This window comes from Notothenia rossii (genome assembly GCF_949606895.1).
Source record: "Notothenia rossii genome assembly, chromosome: 6".
In the NCBI taxonomy this organism is placed as follows: Eukaryota; Metazoa; Chordata; class Actinopteri; order Perciformes; family Nototheniidae; genus Notothenia; species Notothenia rossii.
The window spans coordinates 81,304,141-81,326,071 of NC_136909.1; the positions used below are offsets into that span (position 1 = coordinate 81,304,141).

Below are 21,931 nucleotides of genomic sequence, written 5' to 3' on the forward strand. Positions count from 1 at the left end.
AGGAGCTGGTTGAAATACGTTAATAAAACAAGCAGCAGGGAATTGGGGCAACACGAAGAAGAAGCATCTATCTTATCAAGTTTATTTGGATACACAAAGGCTTTTTGAAAAAAATGCCAGCTGCCCTTTTCGGTGTCTTTTATGCTGTGTGAGAACATCCCAGAGCAACTACTCACGCAGTGGAGCCTGTTTTTTGTTTTCTTGTTCTGTATAAAAAGGACTTGAAACGCCATTTAAGGAATCCCTGCTGTTAAATACCGCTTCCAAAGTTCAGAGCTCTTCAGAGCCAGTCGTGCAGGCCTTATTATCTGATGGTGACTCATGGTGAGGTCCGTGATTGCTATTTGACCACATTTCAGGAGGTTTTCACCACAGTGATGATGTTGCTCACAGCCAGAGACTCTGATATCTTGACCCGCTCACAGTGTGGGGAATTAACTCCAGCTTTCGGGCAAATGTTTGAACAATGCTAACCAAATCCCAAAGTCCTCTTTTGTTCTTTAAGTCTTTCATTGTTAAAACAACTGATGTGAATACATATCGGTGTGTGTTTCATCATCATTGGACTGTAGCTGGTGATATAATATGAAACTGACTCAAATGCTGACTCAGTGCTTGACTCAGATGTTATCAGTTCAGAAGCGATAGGTATTTAAAATAGCAGCATCAGCATGAAAGCACATTTTGTATTTAGAATGCCTTGTTTTATTTTAAAGTTTCTTAACTTTCTTAATGTTTAGCTCGTCAACAGTAGACAACAATCATATTTCACACAGACTCTTTATAACCAGTTAAACTGCCAGTAATAAGGCATTGTCTCAGATTTTCTTTGATGAAGATGACCGTTTAATATGGATCTGTGTCCTTGTGATTGCTGTTGATTTTAAACTTGGGTTTTTATATGCCGATGTTCTCAGAAGTTAAAACTGCTACTTTTCACCAAACACTCAACTGGTGCAAAATATCTGTTTTCTGTTAAAACACTCAATAAGGTGGGCTGCTGGTCTCTCCCACTTTTTCCCTCATTCAGCAAGGTGGGCGTGTTCACGATGTCACAACAAATTACTGTTTGCAGTAAAAGTCTTCTCAAGCTGGCCTTAAGGGCTTGTAGTGCTAGTGAGAATACAATCAAGTTCACAATAAAGTTCACAGCTTCCAGCAGTTGACCTCTACTGTTTATGCCACATGCAAGTTTATGGGAATAGTCTTTTTGAGAACGCCCCTGACCATTTGGACCAAATTATTTTCACAGATTGTAGGCTAAATTAATATATTTTGGAGGGACTTATTGGTCTTATTGGAATATATAATATGGTCGAGAACAGGTGCTGCCGCGATGGAACTGTAAAGCTGATGTTGATATTGGATAATTGGACTATAGTAATAAAGTAAGCTTGCTTGTGTTCAGAGTTGCGAGGAGATGTAGAGCTCTGTCTGCTTTTATCTGGCAGGCATTACTTCTAAGTTACAGTAGTGCTTACAGTGCGTGTTTGGAGATGCTCAGATTGCTTGTGAGAAGGAGTGTTGTAATGACATAAAACAAAGTGTGCTGTCATGATGAATGAATTGGAGAGAGGCTGTCCTAGTAACAGTAGTCTAAAACTTGCTCTCTCTGTCTCCCTTTCTTCTGTTTTTGGTCAGATTTGAAGCAGATGTCTGCAAGGCTGGCTTTTTCAGCTTGTGGCAGACGGCATAGTTTCCATAGCGTATAGCTCTTACAGCCAGTACTAAGTGGGTTTTAATAACACTTTGTCAAAATCAAGTGATGGACTGTCCTTCCGGGCTATCATGGTTGCTGTGTGTGTATTATTGTGTGTGTTTCCTAGGGGGAAAGACCCAAAGGTGGAGCAGAAGGACTGTAAACTATAGTTGTAGTGCCTGAAGTGGAAAGCATTTTGAACATAGCTACTTGTAGTAAGACGCCATCTTGCTGCTAGATAATACAAATAAAAATATTGCTACAGAGTCCATCAACAACCTAATCTCTAATGTTCCCTCAAAATCATATCTTCTGAATTTCCCATATCATCTTGATTAGCCTAGGTTCCAATCCAATCCAACTTTCCAATCCAACTTTATTTATATAGCACTTTAAAACCTTCAGACCAAAGTGCTGTACAGAGAGGTAAGCTCACACAACTTAATATAAACACATTTAAAATACAAGATACAAACACAAAAACAGGTTAAAATGGTACGGTGCTGTTAAATGAAGTAACCTCATACAAAATGATGGGGATTAGTTGATGGGACATTACTGGTACAGGTAGGAAATAGGAAAGTGCTGGGCTGTGCTTTGTCTTCCGGGATGAAGTTTCACACCTTTAATGTGATGCAAGTTAAAAATAGCTGCTGTAGACGTAGCACCATTTACTTGGTTGTGCTGACAGAAACTGCAGGCTCAGTAAACTTGCTAAAACATTTAGGACACAGTAAAGAATATTCACTCAGTATACTGCCACTTGCTGTTGTAAGTATTTATAGCCTAAACAAATTCCCAAGATGGGCTTATTTTAGAAAATGTGCATTCCCATAGAAATAAGCAGTATATGCCATCAGTGCTGTAGTGTGTCCCTAGTGGGAATAGCAGAGGACGTTTTTGCTGCAAAAAGGAATTACAAAATAGCTGATCTAAATAGGATTGCCTCCGGCTGATTCTACCCTGATTCTGTTTCTCTGATGGAGAGAGAAGGAGGGGGGAAGCGAAGCAGGCAGGGTACGGTTATATAGATTAATGAGTGTGAATGGCGGCAGTGATGGGAGGAGGAGAGGGGAGGGAGGAAAGTTTTAAACCTCTTAAAGTTTGAGACTTTTCAGTTCCTACTTTTTTCCATTTAAGTTCCTCCTTTATGGCCTTTACATTTCTCTTTCTCGCTGTCCGTAACAGGATCTGTGCAATCTGTCTCCGATAGCTTGTAAGGAATTCAGGTGTGTTCTCTGAAAGATGTTTAGATGTGTGTGTGTTTGTGTGTGTGTGTGTGTGTGTGTGTGTGTGTGTGTGTGTGTGTGTGTGTGTGTGTGTGTGTGTGACGTGTGTGTGTGTGTGTGTGTGTGTGTGTCAACTCCTGAACAACAACAAAAAGCCAGCGTTTTATCCAGTTTGTACACAACTGCCTGAGTGTTAAGGTGGAACCTGAGCATTCACCTTGATCACCTCTCATTATAACTCATTATAAATCTATAAAACTATAAATATTAAACTTTACTTCACGTGTTCATTTGAGAACAGCTGTTACATACCTGGGTGAAGGTTACAGTTCATTTAAATGAAAGATACAGGAACTCCACACTCATGGTTCAGTCCACCTTAAGAAATAAGCAATGACGCAGCACCAGTCGGACTCTGGGCGGTGTGAAAAGAGCCGGAGCTAAACCGAAGAACCGGTTCTGAACCTGAAAAGCTCTAGCACGGAGCTTGAACCGGAGTTGCGTTAGTGTGAATGAGGTATAAGACCTGATTTCATTTTGCTCGTACACAAATTGACTAGTTTCACAAATACAAGTGGGGATCGCCAGCATTCTTGAAATGAAATGATAGCTGTTACAATAAAGGCTATATAAAGCATGCTAAGAGCAATGAGTGTGGTGAAAATTATAGGCTGGCTTTGTCAGGGGTAGAATCAAGTATCATTTGAAAATAATTACAAGATCAAGTTATCGAGTTATTTAGCTGCACTTAGCTTTGTGTTCATTTCAGATATAAATCAAGTTTTAAGGTTTCCTACCTGTTGCGTGACTTACATCTCTGTCCAAAGCACCTTCCAGCACATTCAGTAGCTCTATTTTTTATTATAGATGGTCCTTACGGAATTACCAGACCAATTAATACAAAATAGGTCAGCAATTCAACTTCTTTTTACATAGCTGTTTCATTTAAAGCTGTATTTTTAGAGACCAGGACAGCCAGGTCTAATATTTCCAGTGTCATTGTGGTCTGTAAAATATACATTGAACACATAAGTATTTATCATTGAGGCAGTGTCTGGGACGACTCTTGTTCACACATGCAGACACAGGAAGGTCAAAATAGTTAAGGAAACAGAGCAAGCTGGGCGATGCACACACGTTCATGCACACATGCATACTCACGCAGCTACCTGCCAATGCACAACTCAGCTACGTTTTGACTTGTTCTCAGTCCCTTTTCGACCCTGAGGTAGTAAATACATGGATCCCACACACAAATACACACACAAACACAGACATGGAGCCAATTATACAATTTCCATAAACAGGCCGCCAGTGTGGAAACATGGTACAGTCGGGAATCAAATTAGGCTCCTTCCTACACAAAAACACACACATCCCCACACACAGCAGACTGGGACTTCACACTCCGATAACAAGCGCAGATTGGCCTTTTAGATGTTTCCTTAGACGCTATAGGAATGTGGGTTGTGTCGTGGATAAGCTGTGCATGATAACATTCATACTTTTGCATTTAGAGTGTTTGCTTCTCTCAAAAATGTTGTTATTGTGCTGATAGAAGTGGGTTTTGATTTGCTGTAACTCTGAAATGGGATTTTATTCATGTCCAGGAGGATGTGAAGTGGCTGTGACTGTAAGCTTGACATTTATTTGGATACATTTGCCCCGAGTCGTCCTCATAAAGGTGTAGAGGGAGGTGGTTTCAGACGCTGTTTGACAAAAACAAGGGCTCATATAGGGATGAATAAATCACATTTGAAAACTCTTTAAAACATAAATGCTATCGGTCCCACACAATGTACAAATCTACTCTTTTGATACAATTGTGTGGATTTAGTCCTTACATTCACATGCCTATAAGTCTGCATTTAGTCACAAACAAATACTTCAGCCAACACACTTGTGTACATACACAACTCCTTCACACTCTCATATTAGCGAGGCATTCAATGGTAATGAGCCGTGATGAGGTTTTTAGGTCACATGACGCGCATACATGCAAACTCCCTCCGTGACAACAGAACCAAAACACTGAATGTATTAGCCGAGGAAGAAGTGATGTGGGAGAGCTGCATTGTGTATGTTTTAATGTCATTATGGACACATGATGTGTTAGCCATGCTTGTGCAGTGTCTGATTTGTTTGAATAAATCCCTCAGTGGCACTGAACAACGACACAAACCGTAAACTGATATCTGCGTGAAGCACAATCGACAAACACACACGCAAGTACACACACTCACACAGAGCTTGTTCCTTTTGAGGTGTGAAGGCTTCTCATGTTACAGAAGAACAGAACACATGGTTTGAACAACACTCTCGACAGAAGACCTGTCCCTGTGTGTGTGTGTGTGTGTGTGTGTGTGTGTGTGTGTGTGTGTGTGTGTGTGTGTGTGTGTGTGTGTGTGTGTGTGTGTGTGTGTGTGTGTGTGTGTGTGTGTGTGTGTGTGTGTGTGTGTGTGTGTGTGTGTGTTAGGGCTGCTCAATTAATCGTATTTTAATCGATTTTGGTTTGCAGCGATTATGAAATCAACATCATCGAAATAAAACGATTAATTTTTTTTTTTTATTATTGGTTTTTCAGTTGAATTATACTTACAGTTCAGGATAATCAACTGTTAAAAACATACTGTTCAAATGTGTGTGTGTGTGTGTGTGTGTGTGTGTGTGTGTGTGTGTTTGTGTGTCCGTGCATGTGTAAATGTTTAAATGATACTCTGTTTATTGGACTGCCAGAAAACAGATCGGCTGTCATTTTGATGATTAAAGGGGCCCTATTATGAGTTTCTCGTTAGCCTAATTAATATAGCAACATTTCCTGTTAATTGCTTTAGAGATGCTTAGATTTTCTTGCTTTAGTCAGACTTGGATGAAATTAAATGATTAAAATGATCAATACATCAAATGGATCGTAAAAATAAGAGCCGTGGTTTTAGGAAGAGAACGTGTGGTAAACATGGCAGCAGCATGTGAGAGAGGAAAGTAAGTATAGAGACTGACATCATGTCTTGGCGTCTTCCCAATGCCCTTTCCGCAAAAGTCAGCTTTTATCTCGGGCAAGCTGCCACGTCTTTTTCTCATGAAGGAGAGTGCAATCAATGTTTCGAAATCTCTTGTCAGAATCATGAGCTAGTTGCTTGTGTATGTGTTCCTTTGTTGTTTCACTGTATACAAAGCGTACACCACTAAATTGGTTCCGTCATTTAATTAACCTTCATTTGAAATGGTCACTTCCATAAGAATGAGATAATGGAACAACACTGAATGATTGGTCAATTCATAAGGGTGTGAAAATTGGCATTTGCAGTTGATTTGACTAATAACAGAAATGAGGGTAAGAGAGAAAAGCCGAGAGAGGAGAGGGCAGGTCAGCAGCTTGACAAATGATCCCTAAGCAGCTGTCTCCACAAAACACCATTGCCTTGGCAACAGCTGGGATGGAGGGGGGGGGGGTGACTTGGAAAGAGACGGAGATGGGATGCTGAGCATGAGAGTCATCAAAGACATGAGAAGGAGACAGAGGGTGGTCTGGTGTACAGGGACAGACGTGAGGAGAGTCATATTTATAATGGGAGAGCAGATGGGAAACTGTATGTTCTCGTTATTTGTTGTTATTGCTGCCAGATGTGTCCTTTCATTATGTTAAATGTTCAGATGTATTGATTCAGATCCATCAGTGCACACAAGAGGGCATGAGTCATTTCGAGATAATGAAATGAGGATGCTTATTACTGCTACACAACAACTACTTCATGCAGTGTCAAAGTGATGCCACATTACTTTTTGTTTATGTCACATCGAGCAGACTTTACGGAATATAATATGTGTCACCAGAAGATCTTGATTCTTGTCACACACGCACTTCGATTGTAACTTCTGGGATCAGACGTCACACTAACTTCCTCTTAACATTTGATCATCAATTCAACACTGATTTTAATAACAGTGTTCAAGTTCACAACCCCTGCAGCTGCTTGAAGAACAGGTCATCCCATCGTGAAGCCACACCCATTTCTGAAAGCTCGGTTTACAATTCCCCTGCACCACTCGGTGAGTTCACCCCCCGAAGCGAGTATGGGCGGTAGAACAGGCTAAGACGTGATTTCTGACACCTGACTTTGTAGCTTGGAGATGTGGATTTTGCTCACTAAGGCTTACAGAGAGGAAGGTGGGAATGCTGAAAAAACAAAGCAGTGGGTGTAGATCTCTGTCAGGTTTTCAAAGGGAGGACAAAAGGCTGATAGGTCTCTCTGTGTGTGCTGTTATTTACAGGCATTGTGAAGAGCCAGAGGATAAGGCTTTATCTCACATCGGAAGATGTTAGTCTTAAAGGATTATTTCCTAAAACAATGTGCTATGCAGAGAATACTTCCAGCATCGACTCTTGCTTCACGTTACTAGATCAGAATCAGTGATTGGTGTAATGTCTAATAAAGTGTGTTCTTATTTATTCATTTTGGGCTTTAATCACAAAGTTACCCACACATCAAAGTCCAAATGTAGGCCTCTTTTATTGCCAAGTGCTCTTATGGTCTTATTGGTATGTTAGAAAGGAACATTTCGTGTACTCTGTATCCACACAATTAACCATTAAACTCCTCGTTCACTCTCCCTCTCTTTAATAAGAGCGCCTGTGTATTCCCCGGCCTGTCTGCCTGTCTGCCCTAAGTAGTTTTAATGGATGACTATGAGAGGGCTAATACTATTATGCTGATGTTAATTTTTTGGCGAGCGGGGCCTGTGTTATTGAAACTGAATCTCACCGGGTTATTTATCCTCAGCGTCAGTTGCACCGCAGAGGCAGGAAGGTTGCCAGATATGTGTCTGCGTTTGTGTATGTGTGTGTTTTCCTTTCTGAAATTGGCAGGTCACTTGAAACAGATGTATCATGATTGTTTATGCCTTGAGTTATTTAAATTGAATGTGTTAAATGTGTTGTGTTAAGAGTCCTGCTACCTGAAACCTGAGACTTTGTCGTGTCCTTTAAGAGCTTTAAGGTTTTATCCCGGGAGGTTTTCTTTGGGCTGCCGCTCAGGTCGTGTTCTGGTTTGGTTACTTTTGGGTCATGATGTCCTTATGTGCCTTGTGTTTCAAGTAACAAGCACATTGGTGAGGGGGGAAACAGAGAGATGGTCAACTAAACTGCAGGTCGGAACGAATGGATTTAAGAAAACTTGCTTAGGGAGTACGTCCTCATTGTGTGTCCTGTGTAACCACCTCTTCCACCTGTTCATAGTTTTGTTCTGGAAAATTATATTTGAATGGTCCTTTCCAGATGCAAACAAGTAAAGCAGCCAAATTGGGGGTAAAATCAAGTTTTTCTTTTTGAATTTTTGCTTCATTTACACGGGTAAAGTTTCTAATATCATTTAGATGTTATTGTGTCATGAGAAAAAACGTCCGTGTGCCCAAAGCAAACATAGACCTTTCTTTTATTACATTGGATCAGGTCAGATATGAGTTTTTACAGTATGATGAAGTAGTCAGGTCAGTGTCCCTAAATATGTTGATAAAGGCCGGGGTCACGTCTCAGTTTTGAGCCTGTGCAGACTACTGTATGGCTCAGAAGAACCTTATTTGAGTCAGGCAAACGGAAATGTGTGTCTGTGTGTTCTTGCATGTTTTCAATTTGCCCATTAACACCTGCTCGGCATGCTGAACACACCGGCCTTTCTGGTTCTTTTCTGGCATGCCGTTCTATTAGGCAAGGCAAGTTTATTTATATAGCACATTTCAACACAAGGCAATTCAAAGTGCTTTACAAAAAAAAAGCACTTATTAGTGCCGTGTTGCTGCGGGTAACCACGATGACTGGTGCAGTATGCGGTCAAACGTTGCCAGTTGTAGTAAAAGCTCAGACCATTTCATGCTCTGCTGGGCCTCTCTTTCTATCTCTCTCTTTTTTTCTCCGCCGCTAATTGTATTGCACTGACAGAGAGTGAAGAGGAGAGAGAGACGGAGAGGAAGAGGGAGACGGAGAAATCAATGGAGGTAAAGAAAAAAGTGTACCGATATAGTAAAGACCGGACAGAGAAATGAATGGACAAGGGGAGAGTTACAGGAGAGCAGAGAGACTAACAAGTGAAAGAGAGAGATTCTGAGCAATCCATATGAGAGAAACACAAACAAATAAACTACATCCACACTTCTTCTCCTCCCATACCTCCACAATCTCTCCGCTTCCCATCAACTCTGAAATGTATAACATCGATTTCAATCTTACCTGTACTGTAATGTAATATATAATTGTCAAATTAATTATGATACATCAATATATTCCCTGTAAACATGAAACAAAGTATCATAAGCTTCAGCTATAGCCTACTTCAGTTTTAAGTACATTATAAGTCTAGCTATGAGTATGCTAACAATAGGCTAAATACACCTCCTAGCATGTTAGCTTTCTGAGGTTAGCATTTCGCTAAAAGCACAGCTGTTTCTAAGTAAAGTCTAACAATGCTGCTAGCATGGCTGAAGATCAAGCTAGTGTCGCTCTGTTAACATTTTAATTTACAAATTGGAAACTGTACTGACCTTTGTTGAAAATAACTCAAAGGGAAAGTTAGTTAATTCCAAATGATCCAAACCATTTCCTAGGTGCATCACTAACACGTCCCTAGATTGTGTTCTTTACTTTTTGATTTATGTACTCTTTTTTCTTCTGTGTCCTTTTCCCTGTTTTTATTTTGCATGAGAAAAAGAGTGATTTAGTAACTTGGCTTTGTTTTTTAATAAGCTACTGTTCCTCTTTTCTCATTATTTCCCTCTTCCCCTCACTCCATCTCATTCTTTCAGCATGATAAACAGAGATGTCTGCTGCAACATAATCACACATGATAGCTGATGGATTTAATCTCTTAGCTGGAATTCCGGTGTTTGTCTTGTTTCTTTCATAAGCAGTCCCAAGAAATCTTGTATCTAGAAGTACTCATTCACCTCTCCCTTCATGGACCTTGTTTGACAATTTTACAACATGTTAGGCGTGGAGGCGTGTGGCGCAGTGGACTAGTGCGTTGGTGTTTGGATCAGGGAAGCACAGGTTCAAACCCCACTGCAGTCAGCATGTCGTTGCGTCCCTGGGCAAGACACTTCACCCCAAATTGCTCCTGTGGGGATTGCCCACAATATCGAGTGTGTTTAACAAGTAACATGTAATGTTAACATATAGTTCTGGCCAGTTTGCAACAAGGGAAACCTTTCCAAAAAAGGATGAGACTATGTTTGGACTAATTCGTTCTCCAGATGTTGTGATGATGTAAGAAGTCCAGTGTTTGGCTGTAGAGTTAAAACTCAACTGCAAGGGACTAGTCTTGGGAATGATTAGCTTTTCATGAGCACTTATGGATGCTATGTAGACATATGTAATGTGTAATTGAAAGGGAATTGCATTGCATTACTGAATAACACACAATAACAACAAATAACTTGGCTGCAACAACAGTGGATATATGGGAATAAACAAACTATTGCCCGCTAATATTCCCCAAAATCAAGAAAACATTTCAGGCTTTTTCCATTTGTTTAGTGTCAATCATTGTTGACATTGTATTTAAACGTGTTGAAGCGAGCACTCTTACAATACAGCAAGTCAATTCATGTTACTCCCCTGTGGCCATTGAGTATTTTTGTTTGCCTGGTTCAATAGTTTGCTAAAGTGTTTTTGCCATTGTAGATGACACATTTTCAATTCTCTAACCTGGCGTTTAAAGGAATACTCTAACCTATCAGTGTACGATTGGAGAATAAACCCCATAAGGCCTGTCATCCTGTAGATGTTGGTTCAATTTCTGGGTTGAATAAGAGAAAAACCCAGGTTGGAGAGTGAACGATAACATTAGTAGAGGCCCAAATGTTTAGAGCAGTGGCTTTGAATTTGGAAGATGTTCCGCTCAAACCCTCAAATGTTCTGGGACAATGTGGGCGTGGGTGTTGTCAACAAGGATTGGTGGGATGCTCTTTTAGCATCTCCCATGTGTCCAGAAGCTCCGTGGGTGATTTTTTAAGAATGTAAATGAGGTAGTTGCTAGGAAATGCAACTACGCCCTGCTTGTCCTCAGATACATAGTATTAAGGAAATATGTTAAGAGAGCCCTTTTAGCACAATAAGTCCATAGTTGTTTCCTTTCCCAAGCATGCAGGTTCAATATTGTACATTTTAAATTTGCTTTCACTGCTTTCAATTAACCAAAACCTCTTTGTATCTGATTTCACTCGGGCTGCTGAGGGAATATTCTGTTAATGAGAACAGCAGAGAAATACACATCATTGCTAATGAGCTACAGGCTTGTGGAAAGAGAACCAACAAATAAAAAATGTGCCTATTTGAAGCTTAGAGACATCATATATGAACCCATTATTTATAAAACTAACAGTTTCAACAATAACACAAGGAACTTTACTTGCCCTGATGAATAATTAAGTAAAGCCTTATATACAGTGCATACAGGAAGCTAGTTATTTCCATTTTAATCACCTAAGTGGACAATTTCTCATTATTTTGCATTTTGATTTTTCTGTCCGTCCATTTTTAGAGTTTTGCTTCTGATCGTATTGAATAGTGAATAGGACATGCTCATTTCCTATTTCCTGGAACATCAAACCTTTCAGATTTCGAGCTACAGGCATTTGGAAAATCTTTGAAGATAAGACACATCATATATGGACCCATTATTAATAAAACTAAGAGTTTCAACACTAAGACATGGAGCTTTACTCATCCTAATGAATAATTCAATTGAGCCTTATATATTTGAGCTAGTCATTTACATTTCTATTGCATAACTAGAACATTCCACAGTATTTTGCTTAACCTGATCATCTGTATGTTGCTGTATGTTTGCTTTAATTATTCCTTTTGAATGTATTGAAACAGTGAACAATTAGAAGTGATTTAGTGGATCTGTGAATTATAGATGAAGTTAATATAATGCGGTGTGTGTTTCAATACAAAGCTGGATATTCTGATTTACTGCTGGATGAGGTATTTTCTATGCAAATCTCTTGAAACCCACATGGATGGGGTTTCAGTTATAATTCCACTTGTGATCCAGTGTCAGCGCACCTTTTTTAAAATGACACTGAATGTGATACAAGCAGTGGATGCAGTAAGGGGAAGGTTTAAACATGTAGACGAAATCTGCTGTGAGTCAGGTGTACAAAAAAGTGAAGGAGGATGTCTGATGTGAGCTGAGAGCTGTGACAACCAAGTGGAGGTTCAACTGATTTGTGGTGCTCAGTGGCCCGAATCACTATGTGTGATGCAAGAGAGTGGGTCTCGCCTGCAGCTTTACTGGGACATGTATGTGCTAGCAGTTGGGATAGTGAGACACACACACACACACACACACACACACACACACACACACACACACACACACACACACACACACACACACACACACACACACACACACACACACACACACACACACACACACACACACACACACACACACACACACACACACACACACACACACACACACACACACACACACACACACACACACACACAATCATAATCTCGATTATTTGGGTCATTAATTGATATCACGATTATTAAAAACGATTAACCATTTACTTTGAAGACATCCATTTATTGAAAAAAATGTGAACAGTATGTTTTTAATAGTTGATTACCCGGAACTGTAAGTATAATTCAACTGAAAAACCACACACACACACACACACACACACACACACACACACACACACACACACACACACACACACACACACACACACACACACACACACACACACACACACACACACACACACACACACACACACACACACACACACACACACACACACACACACACACACATACACATAATCCCTTCTCTTCTGATAGCTGCTTTTCTTGCTGCACGAAGAGAGGAACAAACACACAAGGGGCATGCTCCCTGGTTAATATGTGCAATTCTAGAAAGTGAACACACACACTCACTCACCCAAAACCACACACACTGTCTCCGTCTCTCTCCTGCTCTCCCTCACTCTCTCCCTCTCGCTGCCGCAGCTGCAGTGTAAGCTAATCTGTACGAGCTCCAGTGTGCAGGATCCCTGCTTACAGAGATCTGATACCGATTCATCTGTCTCCCTCTTTTTTTTCATCCCTTTCTCTTTCTCTGCCTCTCTGTAGAGTTCAAAGCTGCAAATATATTACATCCACATGCTCTCTCACTGAAACAGGCTGATCAGGAGACTCCGGCTCTGATCTTTGATTGATTCCACCTATTAAATCCACTTTAGTCATGAGCGGGGATTTAGATGAAGCCGAGGAGGCGGTTGAGAGACTCTTAAAGCTGCAAGTCACCACAATGTGCGTTATCTTTACAGTTCTATACTGTGTGTTGCCTTTTTGAGATTTAAAACCAAATGGCGCACAATGATCAGATATCTAAAGGTGTGGCAGAGCATATGTGTACATCATGTATTGTAGTTTTTAAAAAGCAATATTCCTGAATGGTGGAAAAGCCTTGTCATGCTCCTGGATACATTTCCTGTGTAACCTATTATGACTCGATGTCCCCGTTTGCCAGGAACAATGTCTGGATTTAATGCTTCGTCACCGGCTTGGAAACTCTGTAGAAATACACAGATTGGTCAGACCCTTCCAACATTTAAGCAGTCACTTATTGGCTTATTAGGCTGTTATGTCGATTTCCAGTTTTTAAATTAAAACAATTTAAACTTTTAATTCAATATAATGAAATCACAAAAGGTCTGTGTGCACACTTGCTCTTTAAACATGCACCTTTTGTTTCTCTTGTTCAAATTTTTCAAGGGCATGTTTTCCAAATTACCAGAAGCCATGCGTGACTCAGATTCCGGTCTCTCTCTCTCTCTCTCGCTCTCTCTCTCTCTCTCTCTCTCTCTCTCTCTCGCTGCACAAAAAAACCCAATCTGGCCGCTGCAGGCGCCCACCTACCTGCTACCTATGTCTTCATCCAAAATAAAATAAAAACCGACAATGTCACAAACTGGAGAAAGGGCTTTTGGTCATACTGCAAATTCCCTTCTAATAAATTGCTCTCATGAAAGATCATAAGTATTAATTGGGTGATAACAGGTGAGTGAGGGAGCATGTGTGTGTTTGGGGTTCAAGCTGCCAAAGAAATCGTTGGATTTGTGTCAAATGTCTGGGGATCAAAAGATCAATGTGATTATCCCACCTCTGGACGACTGCTCACATCGACTCTTGAAGCTGAAAGGAAACATGTTAATGACTCAGTAAAAATGTGCAGATAAAGATTCATAGGTTTTATTGGCATATCCAATTATGCAGATGTTCTATCTCCATATCCAATGTATGAAGAGATTAGAATAGAAAATAAACCTTGATTTCAGTGCTTGATTTTCATGTGTTTCTCAAACCCTTTGATGTGGGGTCTGGCCATTTACAAAAAAGAAAAATAGTTATGCAGCTATGAACCTACAGGTAGCAGCCTATTAGCTTAGCGTAAAAACTGGAAACTATAATTTGGAAGCTCACCTATTCCCATGTTATATCTTGTGTGTTCAGTATGTAATTACATTGAGGAATTCAAGGCGACTAGTTTCTGTATCTAACAAAAAAGACATGCTTGTAGTATGTATCTATCTTTTAATGTCACATTTACAACTTCACAAACTGTTGAACTAATTCCCTCAGCTAATGCTCCGCCTCACAAGAATAAAGAGAACATAGTTACACATGAAAATGATGATAGCCACTGGCCACAGCATCGCGTGTCACATCTTTGTGTTGTGATCTGGGCCTGACAGCTTTTTCCTGACATTGCTGTTACCCCCAAGCTGGTCTTCCAACTGCAAAGTGCACAAAACCTTATACACACATTTTGTGTACGTTTGAGTGTGTTTGTGTAAGAAAGAGAGGCTATAGCTATGTTTAGCTTTCTGCCTCTAACTATCTTCCACATTCACTGGACGTAAACATCTCCTCATCGCCTCATGGTGCATCTCGAGAGAGTGAAAGTAGGTTGCAGTCAAATTAAATGAACACTACACGACCAGTTTAAACACTAATCTGACATGCAGTGCATTTGAAACTCAGCATGTGGTCTATAAACGTGTGTGTGTGTGTGTGTGTGTGTGTGTGTGTGTGTGTGTGTGTGTGTGTGTGTGTGTGTGTGTGTGTGTGTGTGTGTGTGTGTGTGTGTGTGTGTGTGTGTGTGTGTGTGTGTGTGTGTGTGTGTGTGTGTATACAGTGTTTTGCTATATTTGAAGGTAATCAAAGTGTATATCTTTAGTGTGTGTGTGTGTGTGTGTGTGTGTGTGTGTGTGTGTGTTTATATGTGTATACAGTGTTTTGCTATATTTGAAGGTAATCAAAGTATATTATATCTTTAATGTGTGTGTGTGGGTTTGTGTGTGTGTGTGTGTGTGTGTGTGTGTGTGTGTGTGTGTGTGTTTATATGTGTATACAGTGTTTTGCTATATTTGAAGGTAATCAAAGTGTATATCTGTAGTGTGTGTGTGTGTGTGTGTGTGTGTGTGTGTGTGTGTGTGTGTGTGTTTATATGTGTATACAGTGTTTTGCTATATTTGAAGGTAATCAAAGTATATATCTTTAGTGTGTGTGTGTGTGTGTGTGTGTGTGTGTGTGTGTGTGTGTGTGTGTGTGTGTGTGTGTGTGTGTGTGTGTGTGTGTGTGTGTGTGTGTGTGTGTGTGTGTGTGTGTACTAATGGTATACAATAGATAAATTATACATCATTCTTACTGTCAGTTCTGGTCCTCTGGGATCCGGCCCCGACGAGTTCTCCCACGATCCCGGGAATAAGAGTATAATCGGGAATATCAACTGGGAATTATCTTAATAGTAGAGATTCAGTGCAGGGATTTACTTCTATGTCCTCATACATCAAAGAGCTGTCATAATTTACCGGTTTATTATTTGTCCTGTGTGTAATGCATGTGTTTCTACTTATGATGTTATAGCCCTGCAGGGAGGGAGTGTTGAGGTAGATCAGATTGATTGTGAATGAGGAGGCAGCCCAGTGGCACACCCTGATCCATCTTAATAAGATACTCGTCTTTTTAATTAGAAGTCATTTTAAAAACAAACGTCATGATCCGCCAGTGGAGAGAGATCATACAGTAATCCCTTGTTTCCACAGCTAGCTTCATGTCATGATTTTCTAAATGTGCATATTGAAAAAACCAAGCTTAGAGAGAGACTTCGTAGCTAGAGGCTACAAATAAAAATCTATCTCAAGAGATTGTGCGCTTCCCCCTTAACTTCAAAGAACATTTCATGCATCAGAAATCCTACATGAACCTATGTGACAGACTACAGCCAGCAACTGCTCTCCAGTCTATAAATATACTTTATGCTATAGTCTGAAGCACAGAAACAATGAAACCTAACTCTCTAGATACTAAAATCCATACACTATACCTTTTATGTGATATGACTAGATGCTGTTTGCAAGTGTCCATTTCCCAAGGCTAAAAAAGTGAAAATGTTTCTTGACCATTGAATCACTTCAGACCTTTTTCCCTCTTATTTTCTCCCTATGAGGTTTTTATTTTAGAGCCATATTGTAACATGACATGGACATATTCCCTGTTGTTTCCACCCCCTCTGCTTCCTGTACAAGAGGAAGGGGTGTCAGTAAGTTTGTTAAGGCTAATTGGAGGTCTTTAATGAGATGACTGGAGACGGATGCCGACCAGAAGCTTGAAGGTTAGCTGGGGGCGGCTCACCTGATTAAGATACATTTGGTTATTGTTCTTTAAGGTTGAAGTGAAGTTATGGTAATAGATGGACAGATCATCAAGAAGAGAAATGGATTAGGAGATGCTGAAGTTTCGTTCCACAATTTAAAACTCATCTTTTAGATACAAAGCAAATGACGGAGGCTCTTTCCTTTCTATTCGTCGGGGCAGAAAAAACCACAAAATTAAATTTAGATCATAACCAAAACTCTCCATGGAAATGCAGGCTAATGAAATTCTTTTAGCGTTAGCAGCTATTAAGGGCAGAAACTTCCACCACATCGATTATGTAATGAGGGAAACTCTGGGATAAGTAACTGCCTTCGCCTCCGAATTGAAAATTAAATATGAATTAGGAAAATGTGATAACTTCTTTTCATTCCAGCAGAGGAATTAAAAAGCCAACATCAGTAAGTTAATATGTAATCATAATATTTAAAATGTATCAGTTATTAATCAGCCTAAAAGAGTGGTTCCAGCCAAATGAAAGAGAGAGGAGAAATAAATTCAGGCTGCCATCTATCAGCAATGGCAGGTTGTCTATATGTTGGAGGACCGAGCTATCCCACAATGCCCTAGCGGCCATGCTGCCTATCTCCGTGGTGACAGGCATCTCCCTGGTGAGCCATGATTGGATGAACGGACTGTCACGGAGGAAAGGGCCCCTTGAGTGTGTGTGTGTTGTGTATGTGTGTGTGAAGATCTATTACCTCACACACTGACAGTGAGGAACGCCCTAATGCCTGCTTCATACCTCATGTGGTCACACACACTGACAGACATGCATGTTTTTGTTCCTTGTGAGGACCTTCTCATGACTTGCATTCATTTCTTGCCTAATGAGAAACAGATACTAATGCAAAAGCAATCTGTGGAGCTGTGGTAAGGGCCACTTGATATATGTAAGTGCAATAGGTTTATATAAGTATATATCATTATAAAGCTCAAATAACTAAGCAGATTTGTGGGAATTGAATATTTTAACCTAAACAAACTAAACTTGGTGGATATGTTTACCCTGACTTTGAGATTTTCATGAACATTAAATTGTATTGCAATTAATGCAATAAGTTTGAACGGCTGTATTTATAAACTCACTTGATAAAGATATACAATTATCTGGCTGTAGGTCATAGTTAAGTATATTTTTCTGTACGATTATTACTTTTAGAAACTCATAACTGAGCACTATTAGTTTAACAGAGTGAGGCCAGTGGATGTAGGCTATCACCTGATCCTGTTTCCAATGTAGCACACGGACTCCCAAGACGCTATGTAGGACAAGAGAGCAGGAGAGAGAGAAAGGCCTCTGGCTCTCCTTCCTTCTGGTTTCACCCTCATTTTAACTCTCAGGCATACTTTAAGACTTTACCACGATCAACTCTTTCCATGTTATCTCTTTAAACTTTCTGTCTCTGTTTCTAGCCCATCATTGCGTTCACTCTGCACCACTTATCTCAAGGAAGTATGGCAGTTTCAAATTGATCTGATTCCATTTAATCTTTAGGAGTGTCCCCATTCGACACATGGAGACATCATTCATGAATACCACTGTTATAAGATGCTTTTACATCTAAGCTTACACAATGTTGGTTTTCCATGCTAACACTTTTAACCACTATGAATGTAATGGAGCAATATTTAGTGTGGGTCCCTGTACTGTTTGATATGCAATGCTAATAAATAAACTTAGCAATGCATGAACAAAGGCAGTGAAGAAGATGACTTCTAGCAAGCAAATGCAATTAATGCTTAAGGAAATGCATTAGACCTGAAGGATGAACACAGTTTTGCTGAATAACCGCAACATTAAACCTTAAATACCTTATCGAGGAAGAGGATCATCTAAAACTGGCCATTGTGCAGCAAGTGTCTCGGTATATTTTAGTATCTCAACAGAGCAAACATTTCCAGTTTTATTTTTGCAACTGTTTCAGATGAGCAAATGAGATTTATTCTGTTTCATAACCCTGTTACAGCTACAATTTGTCATTCTGTGACTCCAGAGAGAGGATGCTAGCAGCCCACTACTGTGTCCCATTTTAGGAGCCACATGCTTCAAAGGACACAGCCTGTGTAGTCATTGGAGGATTGAGTCTGCATCTCTCCCTTCAATAAACAATGGAGTCACCATAGCCTCATATCTAAATCTAAAAGCGTCCATTAGATGTTCAATTTGGCGAAATGACTGAGACTGAAACACAGCTGGAGCTCAACTGTTACCAATAAACTAGCTTTCTATCAGTGCAGTATATCTATCAGTGGCATCATGGAGTATTCCAACATGTTTATGGCAACAATTAATCAAGTCCCGGAAAAGCCAGGGAAATTAAAATTGATTGGGATAAAAATTCTCAATATTCAACACCGCGCTAATATTTCATCCTCGGACCTTTTACTGTCCAATATGGATCGATGTTGGCTGTTTATTAGGAGTCTCTGACGCGTGGAGGTTCTTGTGCTCTGACTTTAATTTGATTCAAAGCAAAGCCTGCCGCATTCTGAGTGGTGCCAACCATTCAGAATGCAAGTGGGAGTAAATGACAATCAATAAAAAACCCTGCAACAACAATATAACAATCAACAACTTATGTGGTATAACAATAAGTGAATGAATAGGAGGCAGTGATGGAGAAATGTAGACTAACCTTGATGCTAAAAGAGTGTTTATTGACCAATATGCAATGAAAATGTATTAAAGTGTCTAACTGGGTGGAAGAAAATGCTCTCTGAAAAAGACAAATGAGTTTATTTCTCTGTAAGTGGGCGGTTTTATTGTGACATTTTTCACCACTTATGATATTTGACCAAGTGGCCAATATACTGCAAACCGTTTTAAAAGCATAGCTCGATCTCTGTCTCTCTGTGTATAATTTATTAGATACTATATTGGCCCCCAAGCTGAACAGACGACAGGTAATTTAGGGCTGTAAATTGTTCACACACACACACACACACACACACACACACACACACACACACACACACACACACACACACACACACACACACACACACACACACACACACACACACACACACACACACACACACACACACACACACACACACACACACACACAGATCTGTGTAAACAGCAGGGCATGGCTCGTGTCTGTCTGACCCTGTTAGTTCTCTGTTTGATATACAACAGACAGAAGGGCAACTGTAGGTGTGTGTGTGTGTGTGTGTGTGTGTGTGTGTGTGTGTGTGTGTGTGTGTGTGTGTGTGTGTGTGTTTAACATCCCCTTCCGTTGTGAAATCTGATCTGTTTGAAAGTGTCCCTCATATCAGGTTTTTAAATCTTTTTCTGTGATTTAACACATTTACAGTAAAGACATAAAAGGCCAGAGTTAGTGTGTGTCACTTTGTGTCTCTTCCAAACCATTAAATAAATCCTCCATTACACAGCCATCTTGCTTCCGCTGCTTCCAGTGTACAGTCAAACTAAACGTTGTGTGACCGGCCCACACACACACACACACACACACACACACACACACACACACACACACACACACACACACACACACACACACACACACACACACACACACACACACACACACACACACACACACACACACACACACACACCGCGCTGCCAGCCTCCTCTGCTTGTCTGTTCTCCAAAGATCTCAGGCTGCAGTTCTTCCCATTTAGTCAAATATTGATAGAAACACTCTCTCTCATCAGTCCCTGTTGTCGTAGATGAATGTATTCATTAGCCTGGCAGGGGGAAGAAAACACTTCTGAGTGGGTTTTTTAATGAATTTGGGTTTTTCGGCGAACGAAATGAGCACACGGAAAACCATAGTGGAGCAAATTCAACTATAACTATGATTTGTCTGATTTAGTTTTCTTTAAACAGAGACACTTTCCCAAATATGAATACATGTTTGGTGCATATCTCTCTATTAGCAGCTTGAGCAATTGTCCGCTGGAGAGGGACTTGAAAACCAAAGGAATTCCACTTCACTGACTAGATATGCAGCTGATTCACCGCAGTCCTGCATATGAACCAGGTCCAGATCAGACAGAAAGAGAACATATTCAATTTGCGTTTCTATTCATACTGTGCTTAAAACATCAGATGTTAAAGAATGAAAAACCCTTAAAGGTGGGGTAGGTAATTTTGGGGAAACCAGCTCGAGTGCGCTAGAATTTGAAAATACACATCCGGAAAAAATCTTACAGAGCCCCTCCTCCAACACAAACGAACGCGCACATGACCAATGAGGGCACGAGATAAGTTTGTGCACAGATGGAAGGCTGACAGGCAGGTAGGCCATCCAGTTATTTTAGCCGGGCCGGCTCAGGTGATCGGTCGTGCTTTTTACAGCGCCACGGCTTCCACAGATGACATGTTTTTATGTATTTTTTGTCAAAGCACTTCAGATATTCATTGCTATCGGGATGTTAAGAGCATTCCATGGAATATAACAAAAAGTGTACCTTGAGCCGGTTTCTCAAACGTACCTACCCCACTTTTAAAGCTTCAGTGTTGCAGGGTGAACATGGCTTTTGTGCTTTAAATATCCTCTGTGATCTCCTGCTGAACAGAGGTGTCACAGCTATAGTTTAACCTTAAAATAAACCCCTGAAGCCCCAAACAGCATATTAGCATGCATTGTATACATGATGCATTAAAATATACAGTGGTAATGTTCTTGGCTTTAGCACTGTATACAGCTTTTGCCGTGGATGTGGATCGCCCACTCTGAGTGTGTGTGGTAAGGCTGTGATTAAGCTCTGCAGTATATTAATAATTGAACTGAGTTTTATCCTTCCAGGCTAGGCACATTCTTACACTACTAAAAAGCAGACGCAGACACTATAACTATATACTGCACTTGTCCTCATTGTGCCCTTTCTGTCTACACTTTGATGCAGTTTTCTACACAGTTGCATGCAAACGTATTGTAAACAAACTCGCTCTTTAGAATGGCCTAAATTAGTGAGAGGAGGAGGCGAACAAGCACAGAGGAGGGAGAGAACAGGAGGGTGAGATAGAAAGAGAGGTGGGGGGGAGCACATGAAAGAGAAGTGGAAAGAAAGAACCAGCAGAAAAAATCCTGTTTCCATTGCTTCACACTGAGAGAGGGACAGAGGAAGCCATAAGATGGATGGCAAAGTGACAAACGTCTGGCCGTCAACTGAAGCCAAGAGGAGACGGGAGGGAAGGGAGGAAGAGGGAGAGAGGGGAGGAAAAGAGAGATGGCAGAATATGTAATTAAAGCTGTGATTACCAAGGGTCTGAAATCATTGCTCTCAGTG

At 40.4% G+C, this 21,931-nt stretch overlaps 1 protein-coding gene across 2 annotated transcripts in view; it reads left to right on the plus strand.

Annotated features, from left to right (window-relative positions):
* Positions 1–21,931, plus strand: part of LOC307043203 (sodium/calcium exchanger 1-like) — a 112,684-nt gene that overhangs the window by 16,822 nt on the left and 73,931 nt on the right. The window lies entirely within an intron of this gene.